The sequence below is a fragment of the Chiloscyllium plagiosum genome, unplaced genomic scaffold, assembly GCF_037043375.1.
Source record: "Chiloscyllium plagiosum isolate Xiang-an unplaced genomic scaffold, Cpla_swu_hap1 HiC_scaffold_13, whole genome shotgun sequence".
Taxonomy (NCBI): Eukaryota; Metazoa; Chordata; class Chondrichthyes; order Orectolobiformes; family Hemiscylliidae; genus Chiloscyllium; species Chiloscyllium plagiosum.
The window spans coordinates 94,107,156-94,119,984 of NW_028270151.1; the positions used below are offsets into that span (position 1 = coordinate 94,107,156).

At 44.6% G+C, this 12,829-nt stretch overlaps 1 long non-coding RNA gene across 1 annotated transcript in view; it reads right to left on the reverse strand.

The window, feature by feature from the left end:
• Positions 1–7,696: 7,696 nt before the first annotated feature.
• LOC148148380 (uncharacterized) overlaps positions 7,697–12,829 on the reverse strand; it is a 29,972-nt gene continuing 24,839 nt past the window's right edge. Inside the window, exon 3 of the long non-coding RNA XR_015759254.1 lies at positions 7,697–11,464. This is a non-coding gene — a long non-coding RNA (uncharacterized LOC148148380). The remainder of the gene's footprint in view (positions 11,465–12,829) is intronic.

Consider the following 12,829-nt stretch of genomic DNA (forward strand, 5'->3'; position numbering starts at 1 on the left):
TGTACACCCCAGTCCAACACCGGCATCTCCAAATCTTAACAAATAAACACATGGTAGGGAATCCCAGTCCCATGGACTGCACATCCAGTTCCATGTGGGAAAACCAGGACACTTCTTGTGTGAGCGACAACCACAAGAACACAGAGGCGACACTGGAAATGTCAGGAACACGAGTTAATCCACGGTTAAAGTACGGCACTCACTCCTACTCCCGACATTGATGTGTTCTCACCAGAGAGGGTACAGAGGAGATTGATCAGAATGTTTCCATGATTGCAGAATGTCTGCTCTGAGGAAAGGTTGGATAGGTTGGGGATGATTTCCGAGGAGGATGAGCTGAGATTTAATTGAAGTAATAAGATGCTGAGGAATCCAGATCGAGTGGATAGGAAGGAGCTATTTATAACAGAGAGGTCAGAAACTGGAGGTTTTTGATTGAAACCAATTCTCAGAAAGAAGGGGAGGGGAGAATTCATTTCATGCAAACACGGTGGGGAGCAGGAACTCACTGATGGGGTGGTAGAGGCAGTAGTCACCATCACATTAGAATAAAAGGACATGGATGTAAATGAAATGCTGGAATATGCAGGGCTATGGACTAAAGTCTGCAGAATGGGATCATTGCGATTTATTTGACATTTCTCCAGAATATTAAACTCAAGTCCAATTTGACAATTTATGAATATCATCCGACCTGAATTCCAAATGTCAGAATAAATTTGTCAGTAAGTTACAGCCCAGATCGAGGCTACTTGGTCCATCCTGTATGTGTTGGCTGGAATAGAACGACCTAGGCTTTACAGTGTTCTGTACTCACCAATGAGAGCAACAATTTCAGACTGTGAACTCTTCCCTCTGCGTTGTTATAATCTGTTGTTTCAATGTATTTCTTGGACAGCTGCACACCTTGTTTCCTTGTTTCTTTCCCAGCCCTCACTCCATTCCCCGTGACCTTGAGGGATTACCATTTCTGCTGTTTAATCTCTCCTGCCTTCTCCCGTGTCACAGACTGTCTTTTTGTCCTTGTCTCGCCCCACCTTGCTCACAAACTGTTACATTTCTAATGGTTCCCGGACCTCTGTGACTTCACTGTGCCCCTGGGTCAGTGGCAAGAGTTTTGAATTCTCTTCCTCATGAGAGAATCGGAAATCTTTCTGGCTACGGTTTCTCCCAGATTTTATATTGAAAAAAAAAACAGCGCATTTGCGTCAGAGTCAAGTATTTGTGAGCCTTCATCCTCAATTCTGAGTACTGAGACATAATCTATGATCCTCCCACAGATGTGCAGGTTTGCTGTATTGGCATGTTTCTTTGCCCCAGGTTATCACAGTTGCTATCTAAATGTGCATCTTTCTTTCTGCCTATCTATCTGAGTTAACAATCAGATAGATAGGTCATTGTCTGAGTGTTTTCCCGAATCCCTGATTGAATCTGCCTCCCCCCACAATCTTAGGTGCCTCACCACTCACTGGGTCATGGAGAAACTCTGCTGTTACAATGAGAACTGTCTTTGCTGTCGCCTCTCCTCGTGCTTCCGCCTAATCCCCACTTCCCTTCATTAAATCCCAGCTGCCTATAGTCCACCCACATGGGTATGTTGAAAAGCATGACAGGAGAATGGATTGAAACCGAGAGTTCAATAGCCAGAATGAAATAGGAAGAAGGAAATAAACGGTGATTGTGGGTCCCAGGGGATACAGACTCCAGGCTGAGTCCTTAGTGGGCATTCCCGCAGTAATACGAGACAGCATTCCACGATGAGAGTTAAACCCGGGTGGCAGGAGAGGGAACCACTGAACATTAGCAGGTTTAGTTCAAACACAGGAGGTTTGTTCAGTCAGTAACAGTGTGTTAGACATGGAGGTGAAGTGAGCAGTGAGGGGAAATGTTGCCACAAGCTGCAGATGGACAACTTTCATTGGAACAGGAGGAGACCATTCAGCCCTTCAACCCTTCTCTGACGTTCAATGGATCATGGCTGATTTGTGGCCTAACTTGCAATGTTCGAAACTCTCCAAACTCATCAATAAACGCCTCTGCAACACAAAAGATGAATATTGAAAAACTAACCATCTGCAAATGCTGGGAAATCAGGAAAAAAAACAGAAATTGCTGCAAGTATTCAGCAGGTGTGGCAGCATCTGTGGAGAGTGAACCTTTGGGTCCAGTGACCAGTCAGGGAACCTGCTGCAGCTGACCATTGTGCCTTTTCTGTCACACTGTCAGGAACAAGTTCTGGTGCGAGGGGAATGAGATTGTCAATAACAACTGAAAAAACAGGGGAACGTGCTCAATGAGAATAAAACCCATTTTGGTCTTTCATTTTTAATATGCCAGAAATCAACTCTTCATGTCATTGGGTCTGGGAAACTGTGTTAATTCTGACCTGGTCCATCCTACATGTGAAGCCAGACCCTGAATAATGGGGTTGACTCTGAACCATCTCTTGTGCAGTTACAATGGATGACAAATGCTGCCCTAGCAAGTGATGCCATGAGCCCATGAACAAACAAAATAAATCCAATCGCTGTGGTTACTTGTGAACTCGCTGGTGTTACGAGAAGAGGACGAATGGGAAGGTTTATGGGGTAAAGAGAGAAGAATGGCATTCAGTGAGATGATCCTTTGGAGAGCTGATCAGCCAATCAGCCTCCTTTTGTGCAGTAACAATTCTGTGAATATTTCATTCTGAGCCCTCCAAGGAAATATCAGGGCAGGGTTTGTAAAGAGGTCAGATTGAATGAGTGTCTCGGTGAACACAAGTGAGACACAGGTACAGAGAGACAATACACAATAGGTGCAGGAGTAGGTCATTCTGCCCTTCGAGCCTGCACCACCATTCAATATGATCATGGCTGATCATCCTTAATCAGCATCCTGTTCCTGCCTTATCTCCATAACCCTTGATTCCACAATCCTTGAGAGCTCTATCCAACTCTTTATTAAATGAATCCAGAGACTGGGCCTCCACTGCCCTCTGGGGCAGAGCATTCCACAGAGCCACCACTCTCTGGGTGAAGAAATTTCTCCTCATCTCTGTCCTAAATTGTCTACCCCGTATTTTTAAGCTGTGTCCTCTGGTTCGACACTCACCCATTAGCGGAAACATGTTTCCTGCCTCTAGAGTGTTCAATCCTTTTATTAATCTTATATGTCTCAAGTAGATCCCCTCTCAGTCTTCTAAACTCAAGGGTATACAAGCCCAGTCGCTCAAGTCTTTCAGTGTAAGGTAATCCCGCCATTCCAGGAATTGACCTCGTGAACCTACGCTGCACTCCCTCAATAGCCAGAATGTCTTTCCTCAAATTTCGAGACCAGAACTGCACAAAGGGCCCTGTACAGCTGCAGAAGAACCTCTTTGCTTCTATACTCAATCCCTCTTGTTATGAAGGCCAGCATGCTCTTAGCCTTCTTCACTACCTGCTGTACCTGCATGCTTACCTTCATTGACTGGTGTACAAGAACATCCAGATCTCCCTGTACTGCCCCTTTACCGAAATTGATTCAATTTAGGTAGTAATCTGCCTTCCTGTTCTTGCCACCAAAGTGGATAACCATATATTTATCCACATTAAACTGCATCTGCCATGCATCATGTCCAGGTCACCCTGTAATCTCCTAACATCCTCATCACATTTCAACCTGCCACCCAGCTTAGTATCATCAGCAAATTTGCTAATGTTATTGCTAATACCATCTTCTATATCATTAATATATATTGTGAAAAGCTGCGGTCCCAGTAGTGATCCCTGCGGTACCCCACTGGTCACTGCCTGCCATTCCGAAATGGAGCCGTTTATCACTACCCTTTGTTTCATATCAGCCAACCAATTTTCAATCCAATCTAGTACTTTGCCCCCAATACCATGCACCCTAGTTTTGCACACTAACCTCCTATGTGGGACTTTATCAAAAGCTTTCTGAAAGTCCAGGTATACTACATCTACTGGATGTCCCTCGTCCATCTTCAGAGTTACATCCTCAAAAAATTCCAGAAGATTAGTCAAGCATGATTTCTACTTCATAAATCCATGCTGACTCTGACCTATCCTGTTACTACTTTCCAGATGTGTCGTAATTTCATCCTTTATAATAGACTCCAGCATCTTTCCCACCACTGAGGACAAACTAGCTGGTCTATAATTTCCTGGTTTCTCTCTCCCACCTTTCTTAAAAAATGGTACAACATTAGCCACCCTTCAATCCGCAGGAACTGATCCTAAATCTATCGAACTCTGGAAAACAATCACCAATGCATCCACGATTTCTCGAGCCACCTCCTTCAGTACCCTGGGATGTAGACCATCAGGCCCCGGGGACTTACCAACCTTCAGACCTAGCAGTCTCTCCAACACAAATTCCTGGCAAATATAAAGTCCCTTAAGTTCAGGTCCTTCAACTACTGTTACCTCAGGGAGATTGCTTATGTCTTCCCCAGTGAACACAGATCTGAAGTACCAATTCAATTCTTCTGCCATTTCTTTGTTCCCCATAATATATTCCCCTGTTTCTGTCTTCAAGGGCCCAATTTCTGTCTTAACCATTTTTTTTTGCGATTCACATACCTTAAAAAAAAACTTTTACTATTCTCCTTTATATTATTGGCCAGTTTCCCTTCGTACCTCATTTTTTCTCTGCGTATTTCCTTCTTTGTAATCCTCTGGTGTTCTTTAAAAGCTTCCCAGCCCTCCGTTTTCCCACTTGTCTTTGCTATGTTATACTTTTTCTCTTTTAACTTTATATGTTTCTTAACTTCCCTCGTCAGCCATGGCCACCCATGCCTCCTCCTAGGATCTTTCTTCTTTTTGGAATGAACTGATCCTGCAACTTCTACATTATACACAGAAATATCCGCCATTGTTCCTCCACTGTCATCCCTGCTTAAGTATTGCACCATTGAACTTTGACCAGCTCCTCCCTCATAGCTCCATAGTTCCCTTTATTCAACTGATATATTGTCACTTCCGATTGTACCCTCTCCCTCTCAAATTGCAGATTGAAGTTATTGTATTATGGTCACTACTTCCCCCAATGGCTTCTTCACTTCGAGGTCCTTGACCAATTCTGGTTCGTTGCACAATATCAGAATTGCCTTCTCCCTTGTCGGCTCCAGCACCAGCTGTTCTAAGAATCCATCTCTGAGGCACTCCACAAAGTCTCTTTCTTGAGGTCCAATACCATCCTGATTCCCCCAGTCTACCTGCATGTTGAAATCCCCCATAACAACTGTAGTAACATCTTTGCGACAGGCCAATTTCAGCTCCTGATTTAACTTACAGCCGACATCCAGATTACTGTTTCGGGACCTGTAGATAAGTCCCAAGAGGGTCTTTTTAACCTTAGTATTTCTCAGCTCTATCCACACTGACTCTACATCCCCTGATTCTCGGTCCCCCCGTGCAAGGGTCTGAATATCATCCCTTACCAACATGGCCACCCCAGCCCCTCTGCCCGTCAGTCTGTCCTTACAATAGCAGGTGTAGCCTTGAATATTCATTTCCCAGGCCCTGTCCACTTGAAGCCACGTCTCAGTTATCCCCACAATATCGTATCTGCCAATTTCCAAAAGAGCCTCACGCTCATCCATCTTATTTCTAATGCTTCGTGCATTCATGTATAGTGTTTTTAATTTGTTACTGCCCTCAATCTTCCCATCAACTCCTTTTTCACTCAACCTTACAGCATGATCCCTTTCTGAGTTTTCTGCTGCACTGATACAGGTGTCTTTCTTGACTTCCCTTGTTCTAACTTTCCCTCCAATTTCCTTCTTAATCATCCAGTTTGTCCCCTCCCCCCCGCTACTTAGTTTAAACATCGCTGTGTTGCAGTAGCAAACCTGCCTGCCAGAATGCTGGTCCCTAACCTATTAAGGTGCAGACCGGCTGTCTTGTAGAATGTATGCTTACCACAAAACATACCCCAGTGACCCAAGAACACACCCATTCAAATAACAATCACTTAACTTCCCAACTGGCTTTGCACTCTGCCTTCACTTCCGCCCAGCTCCCGCCGCTCTCTGATGCGAAAAAGAATTTTTGGGACGGATTAAATTAAATTTTATACATTTGCATAGACACCAATATTACAGCAGTTAAACATGGAAGTGATCAAGAGAGTGGAATTAGAGCAGCAAATAAATCTTAAACATTTATGCAGCTAAAGGGGATGCTGGGTAAAGACACCGTAGTTAGTGCTTATTGTATTCCAGGCACACCAGCCTCGGAGCACATCCTTCCTGTATCTATCCTATTGAGCTCTTGAAGATTTTTGTTCATTTGAAGTGTTTCATTTTAGATACTCCAGAGAAGACAGCTTCAAGTTCCTCAATCTCTCCTGCGAGGTCAATGCTGCTGTTAGAATTAAATTCACTGGCGCATGTTACTGGCTGCTTCATGGACTGGAACTGGCAATTGAGACAGAAAGGTTACAGTATAAAATATCTTCAATGGTATTGCCAGATGTGAGTGGTTTTCGGAAAATTACCTTGGCTTACAGGCATTGAGTGTCAGAGCACTTTCTGTTGTGGGGCATCCTGTTTAGATTCAATCTATTGATAATTATTAGAACTGACTTGTACTGGCTCCGTCAAAATGGTCAGAGCATTATGGCTGTCATCGAAGCTGGTAACAAACATCCCATGGGTTAAAAATCGTAAATGATAGAGTAGGTATGAGGTCTGATGACACTGTTGTAGGAACAATGTTGTTGTTAATCACATTAACTCGGCTGGAGTTGACTGAATTTATATTGTCTCTTTCTGAATCTCAGGATGTCTCTCTGGGCAATAAGTCTCCAATAAACAGTAATGTGACAATGAACAGGGATCATCTGATTTGATTTAAATTGGGATTATAGCACTGCTGCTTCACAGCACCAGGTACAAGGTTGGAGTCCATCCTTGGTCACCAACCTGTGTGGAGTTTGCACATTCTCCCCAGGATAGTGTGGGTCCCCTCCAGGAGCTCTGGTTTCCTCCCACAGTGCAAAGATTTGTGGGTTAGGTGGATCAGTCGTGCTAAATTGTCCACAGTATCCAGGAATGTGCAGACTATGTGGATCAGCCATGGGAAATGCAGTGTTACAGGGATGGAGTGCTCCAGGTGGGATGCTCTTTGGATGGTTGGTGGGGTTTGATGGGCCAATGCTCTCCTTCCACACTGTCGGGATTCTATTCTGTGATTGAGGATAAAGGCGACACAACAGGGTGACTTGGAGAAGGAGCATGTGGTGTGTATCAATGCTCTCGATGCCTTTAGATAGAGGTGGGCATCGCAGGGGATACAGTGCTTTAACTCCACTGCTGCCCTCTCACCCCCAACTTTGATTTGTCCCTTCCCACTCTGTCTTTGCAATGATTTACTTGGGATTTGTTTGTAAATATTCAATTGGTTACACGGGTGGTTTGCTGCTGGTGATTATATATTAACAAAAAACAGAATGGCGTAATGATGATGTTGATGGTGGGAAAGTTGCTCAGCTGTGTGTGGTAACATCTCTGGGTAGGAGAAATGGGGAAAAAAGAGAACACAGCTCAAAGATGGAGAACTGAAAAGCACTTAAATCAAACCAAAGGTTCAGAGAGGGAGGGAATAGTTCTCAGGGGTTTGAATAACTGGAAAGGATGGTGTCCGGGAATAGACAGGATTTTGTTTTACAGGGCGTTTGGAATTTTTAAAAACTGCTATATTCAGATAGATTCGTTTCTTTTCTTTTAGTTTTATTTATTGTGGAATAAACAGCTACAATATTTTAAAACCAAATTCACAAACCTTGTGTTAAAGACAAATGTTAAATAAATCCATCAAACCATCCCTCACTGAAACCTAATGTGGAAGTGCAATCTTCTGGAGAATCCCTGCCCTGCCTACGTCTTCCTGCCCGGGCTCCATGGCTATATACATATCTGGTAGATAGCAGCAGGAGGAGGCTATTCGGCCTTTCCCTCGTGCTTCACCATTCAAGGGGAAACAGCTAACCATGCAGCTCAATCTCCTGTTCCTGCTGTTCTCCAATCCCCTTTGATGACTTTACCTCAAAGAACTATATCTAAGCCCTGCTTTGGCTTCACTGTCTTTTGTTCCAGTGACATTGCGGTGTTACTGTGTGGGTGTAAACAGAGGTAATGTGATGGTGCTGCCTCCTGGAGGATGCACTCAGTATCGCTCATCATCCTGCAGTAACATCAACTGCGTTTTAGCAACTCGAGATAGAAACCATTTCCAGGATATGGGCATCACTGGCTCAGCCAACATTTATTCCCCATCTCTAGTTACCCTTGAGAACATGGTAGTGAGCTGCTATCTTGAACCATTCACAGTCCATTTAGTGCAGATGGACCGACAAAGCTGTGATTTGGCGAGTGTTGCAGGATTTTGGCCGAGTGATTCTCTATGTTTGGTTCTTGAAATGCGGATTAACTTAATCACAATCTGCACATGAGTTTGAGATTTCAGTCTGCAAATCTTCACCATCTAGAACCCTGTATAAAGGAATATGTACAGATTAGGAATTCAGAACAATTCTAGTTTCTCTGGGCTATCTTTTTACCCCTTCTCCCGGCAAAGCTGTAACCCTCCAGCCCACTTACTCTGGATCATTCTGACTCTGCTGCCTCCTAATGTACACCCTCCCCATTCTCATGGAGTTGCTGATAAACAGATCCATTCCAAAATTCCCATCCCTGGTTAGACTCTGCACCCTTTCTGGGTTCACTTCCTTTCCCTTCAGTTGCTGCAAGTCAATAATGTAACAGCAGAATGAAACAAAAGGAAACAAAAAGGAATGTGGGCAGCACAGTGGTTAGCACTGCTACCTCACAGCGCCAGAGACCCGGGTTCAATTCCCACCTCGGGCAATTGTCTGTGTGGAGTTTGCACATTCTCCCCGTGTCTGCGTGGGTTTCCTCCAGGTGCTCCAGTTTCCTCCCACAGTCACAAGGATGTGTAGGTTAGGTGAATTGGTTATGCTAAATTGCCCGTAGGGTTAGGTGAAGGGGTAATTGTAGGGGAATGGGTCTGGGTGGGTTGTTCTTCGGAGGGTCGGTGTGGACTTGTTGGGCTGAAGGGCCTGTTTCCACACTGTAAGTAATCTAATCCTGGACAGAAGAGGAACTTCAGTCTGGGAGAATGGGTCAGATTGTTTCCCATTGGTCGATTCCCAGTGTTATGACGAGTTGGGGATGGACTTTGGCCCCCCAACCGATCAATACTGCAAGCAGATACGTTTCTCCTCCAGCCAATCACTGTGGGAAGTACATTCCGCTACTTACCCCAAAGCACATGCTCCAAAATCAGCCCACATTCTGTACATTTACAGTGCCGGATTCCCCACACACGTGTGGTACCTGCCTCAGGGATTGCGGGAGTTGTAGTACCCATGAGGTCACTGGAGCCCTGTCTCTGGAAAGTGAATGAAAAGTGTGGGGTGGAAGGTGTTGGGTTTAGGATCCCCATTCAGACACACTGGGCATATGGGCTGTCACTGGGTTTTACTGAGACATCTGCTTCCACAACCTGATTTCTGATGTAAAGAACATAGATTCAGACAATTGTGGGGCAGGGTAGCAGATTTTAAGCAGAGGTGGCTCAGGGGCTCGCACCGCTGCCTCACAGCGTCAGGGACTGGGTTTGATTCCAGCCTTAGGTGACTGTGTGGAGTTTACACGTTCTGCCCATGTTTGCGTGGGTTTCCTCCCACAGTCCAAATATGTGCAGGTTAGGTGGATTGGCCAAACTAAATTGCCCACAGTGTCCATGCATGTGCCGGTTAAGCCATTAAACATGGGAAATGCAGGGTTACAGGCAATGGGTGGGTCTGAATAGGATGCTCATCATAGGGTTGGTGTGGACTTGATAGATGAATACTCGCTCTTTGCACTATAGGGACTCTATTCTATTCTCATGAAGAAGAATGTACTTATCTCAATGTGCTGTGAATCTGTGGAATTCCCTATTCAAAATGCGGTGGATGCCAGGACAATGAGCAAATTTAACGAAGTTTTAATTTGCAATGAGTTGAAGGGTGAGAGAGAGCAGGCGGGAAAATCCAGCTGAGACCGAGGTGAGCTCAATCATCATGGTATTAAATGGTGGAGCTGGTTCGAAAGGCTGCATTGCCTCTCCTGTGCACAGTGCTTATCTTCTTACGGTAATAACTGGAAAGCTGAATCCAAAAATCACCACATTCACCCAAGGAGATTTTCGAAAAATGCCGGATAGTCAGGTGGATTAGCATTCCAAACTTAGATAGTGAGGAAGCATGTAGGAGATAATAATTTTGCAATTTTAAACTGAGGGAAGACAGTGGTTTATGGTTTTAAACTGTGTAGTACATTCACACTGTCCAGAATACGCTGTTGTGAATATCTATCCTATACTTTATTACAAAGCCAAGATCACTGATAATGAAAACCAAAACACCCAGGAAACATCACCTCACCTTGTAATCTGATTTGTGATAAGTATGGATGAATTTCGAATACAGATGGAAAGCGGGAAGATTAAATCCAATCCCAAGATCCTGGCGAAAACAAAGGAGACTACAATAGGATGAGGCAGGAGTTTGCTAATGTAGACTGGAAGCAAAGACTTTACGGTGGGACGGTTGACGGCCAGTGGAGAAATATCAAAGCAATTTTTCAAAGTGTTTAGCAAAAGTATATATCAGTGAAAAGGAAGGACTGTAGGAAACGGAATAATCTTACATGGGTGGCTCAGGAAATAAGGGAGTCTATCAAATTGAAATATAAGACATACAAATTGGCAAAGACCAAGGAGAAGCTAGGAGATTAGAAAAACTTTAAAGATCAACAGAAAGCTTGATGGGATTGGGGATAAAAAGTGACGAGTATTATCCCCAGGGCCAGAATAGCAGTTGACACTGCTAGAGGGGAACTTGTGGCCTCTAATTGTTGAAGTACTTAACTGAAGAAGTCTATCATCATAGAGATACACCTGATAAAGTTAAAAATTACGCCGTGCTCGGAAAGCTCGTGCTTCCAAATAAACCTGTTGGACTATAATCTGGTGTTGTGAGATTTATAACTTTTCCCACCCCACTCCAACACCGTCTCCTCCACATCAAAATCCTGACAGACAATCCCACTGAAACTGAAGAGACTGTCTGGTACTTGAGTGAGCCATGGGTGTGTGGGGGAGGGATGTGTTGTTTAAACACAATGTGCTGAATTGAAGTAGACTTTTTAAACTGCTGTTGCCATGGAGGTAATCCTGATAACCAGCCTCCATTCAAAGCCATAAACTTCGCGAACATGGACTTGGCTGTGTTTCAGTAATTTTTCCAGACGCACTGACATTTGAAATATTCGTCCACGGGCAGAATGCACACCTTTCCTTCCAGATGAAAAGGGCAACGATATTCAGATTGGGACGGATCCAGTCACCTTCAGGTCTGAACATGAAGTTCAATTTGAATTTCTCAACTGTAAATTCACCCTTTCAGTATCCTACAACAGAGAAAACAAGTCACCACTGTAAATACAGGATGGAACTTTATAAGACAATGATAGTATTAAATTGTAGTTTCCTTGTTCCCCCAAAGCTTTAAATCTCAGTCTCCTAATTTATCTCTCTTGTTAACTGAAGACCAAACCAATCTCCTCACTCCTTTCCACCATACCCAGTTTTCACAATCTCTCTCATCTCCTTGAATTCAGTTACCTTGCTCCTTTCTGCAGACTCAGAACCAAATCAATGATTCTGACTCGGAGCCTCCCGAGTGTTGGTGAATCCTCCACCTAGGTCCCCGGGTTTCCTTCCTGGTTGGAACCGTATTGGGGAAAAATCAATCTGGAACATCTCATTTATATTCCCCACCTCCACCCTCTGATGAGAACCATACTGCACACACTGCTTCTTGCACACTCTGGCAAAAACATATCTGGATGAACTAAAATGAACCAATTTCGACCTCTAATTGCAGACCCATCCTTGTCCCTTTCCATAACAATCCTGAATCTTCACAAAAAGCGTTCTGATAACTTTCTGCAAAATGCACCCCCAGTGATACTTTGACCACTCGTCAGGATACCAGGAGAGAGGCTATTCGCCGGGTCCTGTTCCCAGAGGAGGAAGTTATGGAGCTGCAAATGATAGATTAATCCCACACACCCACAGCCTCCCTCCCTGGCACTGATCGACTCTGCACACACTGCGACAATTGGCCAGCACTGCGCCCGTGCACTGGTCTCCCCTCATTCAGCAAATGCTCCAGATCATATAGGAGCCTGGGTGATTGACAGCATCTGCTGCCCAATAGAGTGGAGGGGGCGGGGCTGGAGGACTGGGACAATGGGATTGTAAACAATGAATGAATGTGGAGGACACTGGGGGATGGACAGGTCAGTGAGGGACAGGAGCAGTACAGCACCAGGAGGGGATCCTGGACAAACTGAGCAATTGGAGAGTCTGACAGGAGAGAAACTAAAGAAAGGTTCTTGTGGTTCTGTTCGCCGAGCTGGAAGTTTTTGTTGCAAACGTTTCGTCCCCTGGCTAGGCGACATCATCAGTGCTTGGGAGCCTCCTGCGAAGCGCTTCTTTGATGTTTCCTCCGGTGTTTATAGTGGTCTGTCCCTGCCGCTTCCGGTTGTCAGTTTCAGCTGTCCGCTGTAGTGGTTGGTATATTGGGTCCAGGTCGATGTGTTTGTTGATGGAGTTTGTGGATGAATGCCATGCCTCTAGGAATTCCCTGGCTGTTCTCTGTCTGGCTTGCCCTATGATAGGAGTGTTGTCCCAGTCGAATTCATGTTGCTTGTTGTCTGCGTGTGTGGCTACTAAGGATAGCTGGTCGTGTCGTTTCGTGGCTAGTTGAT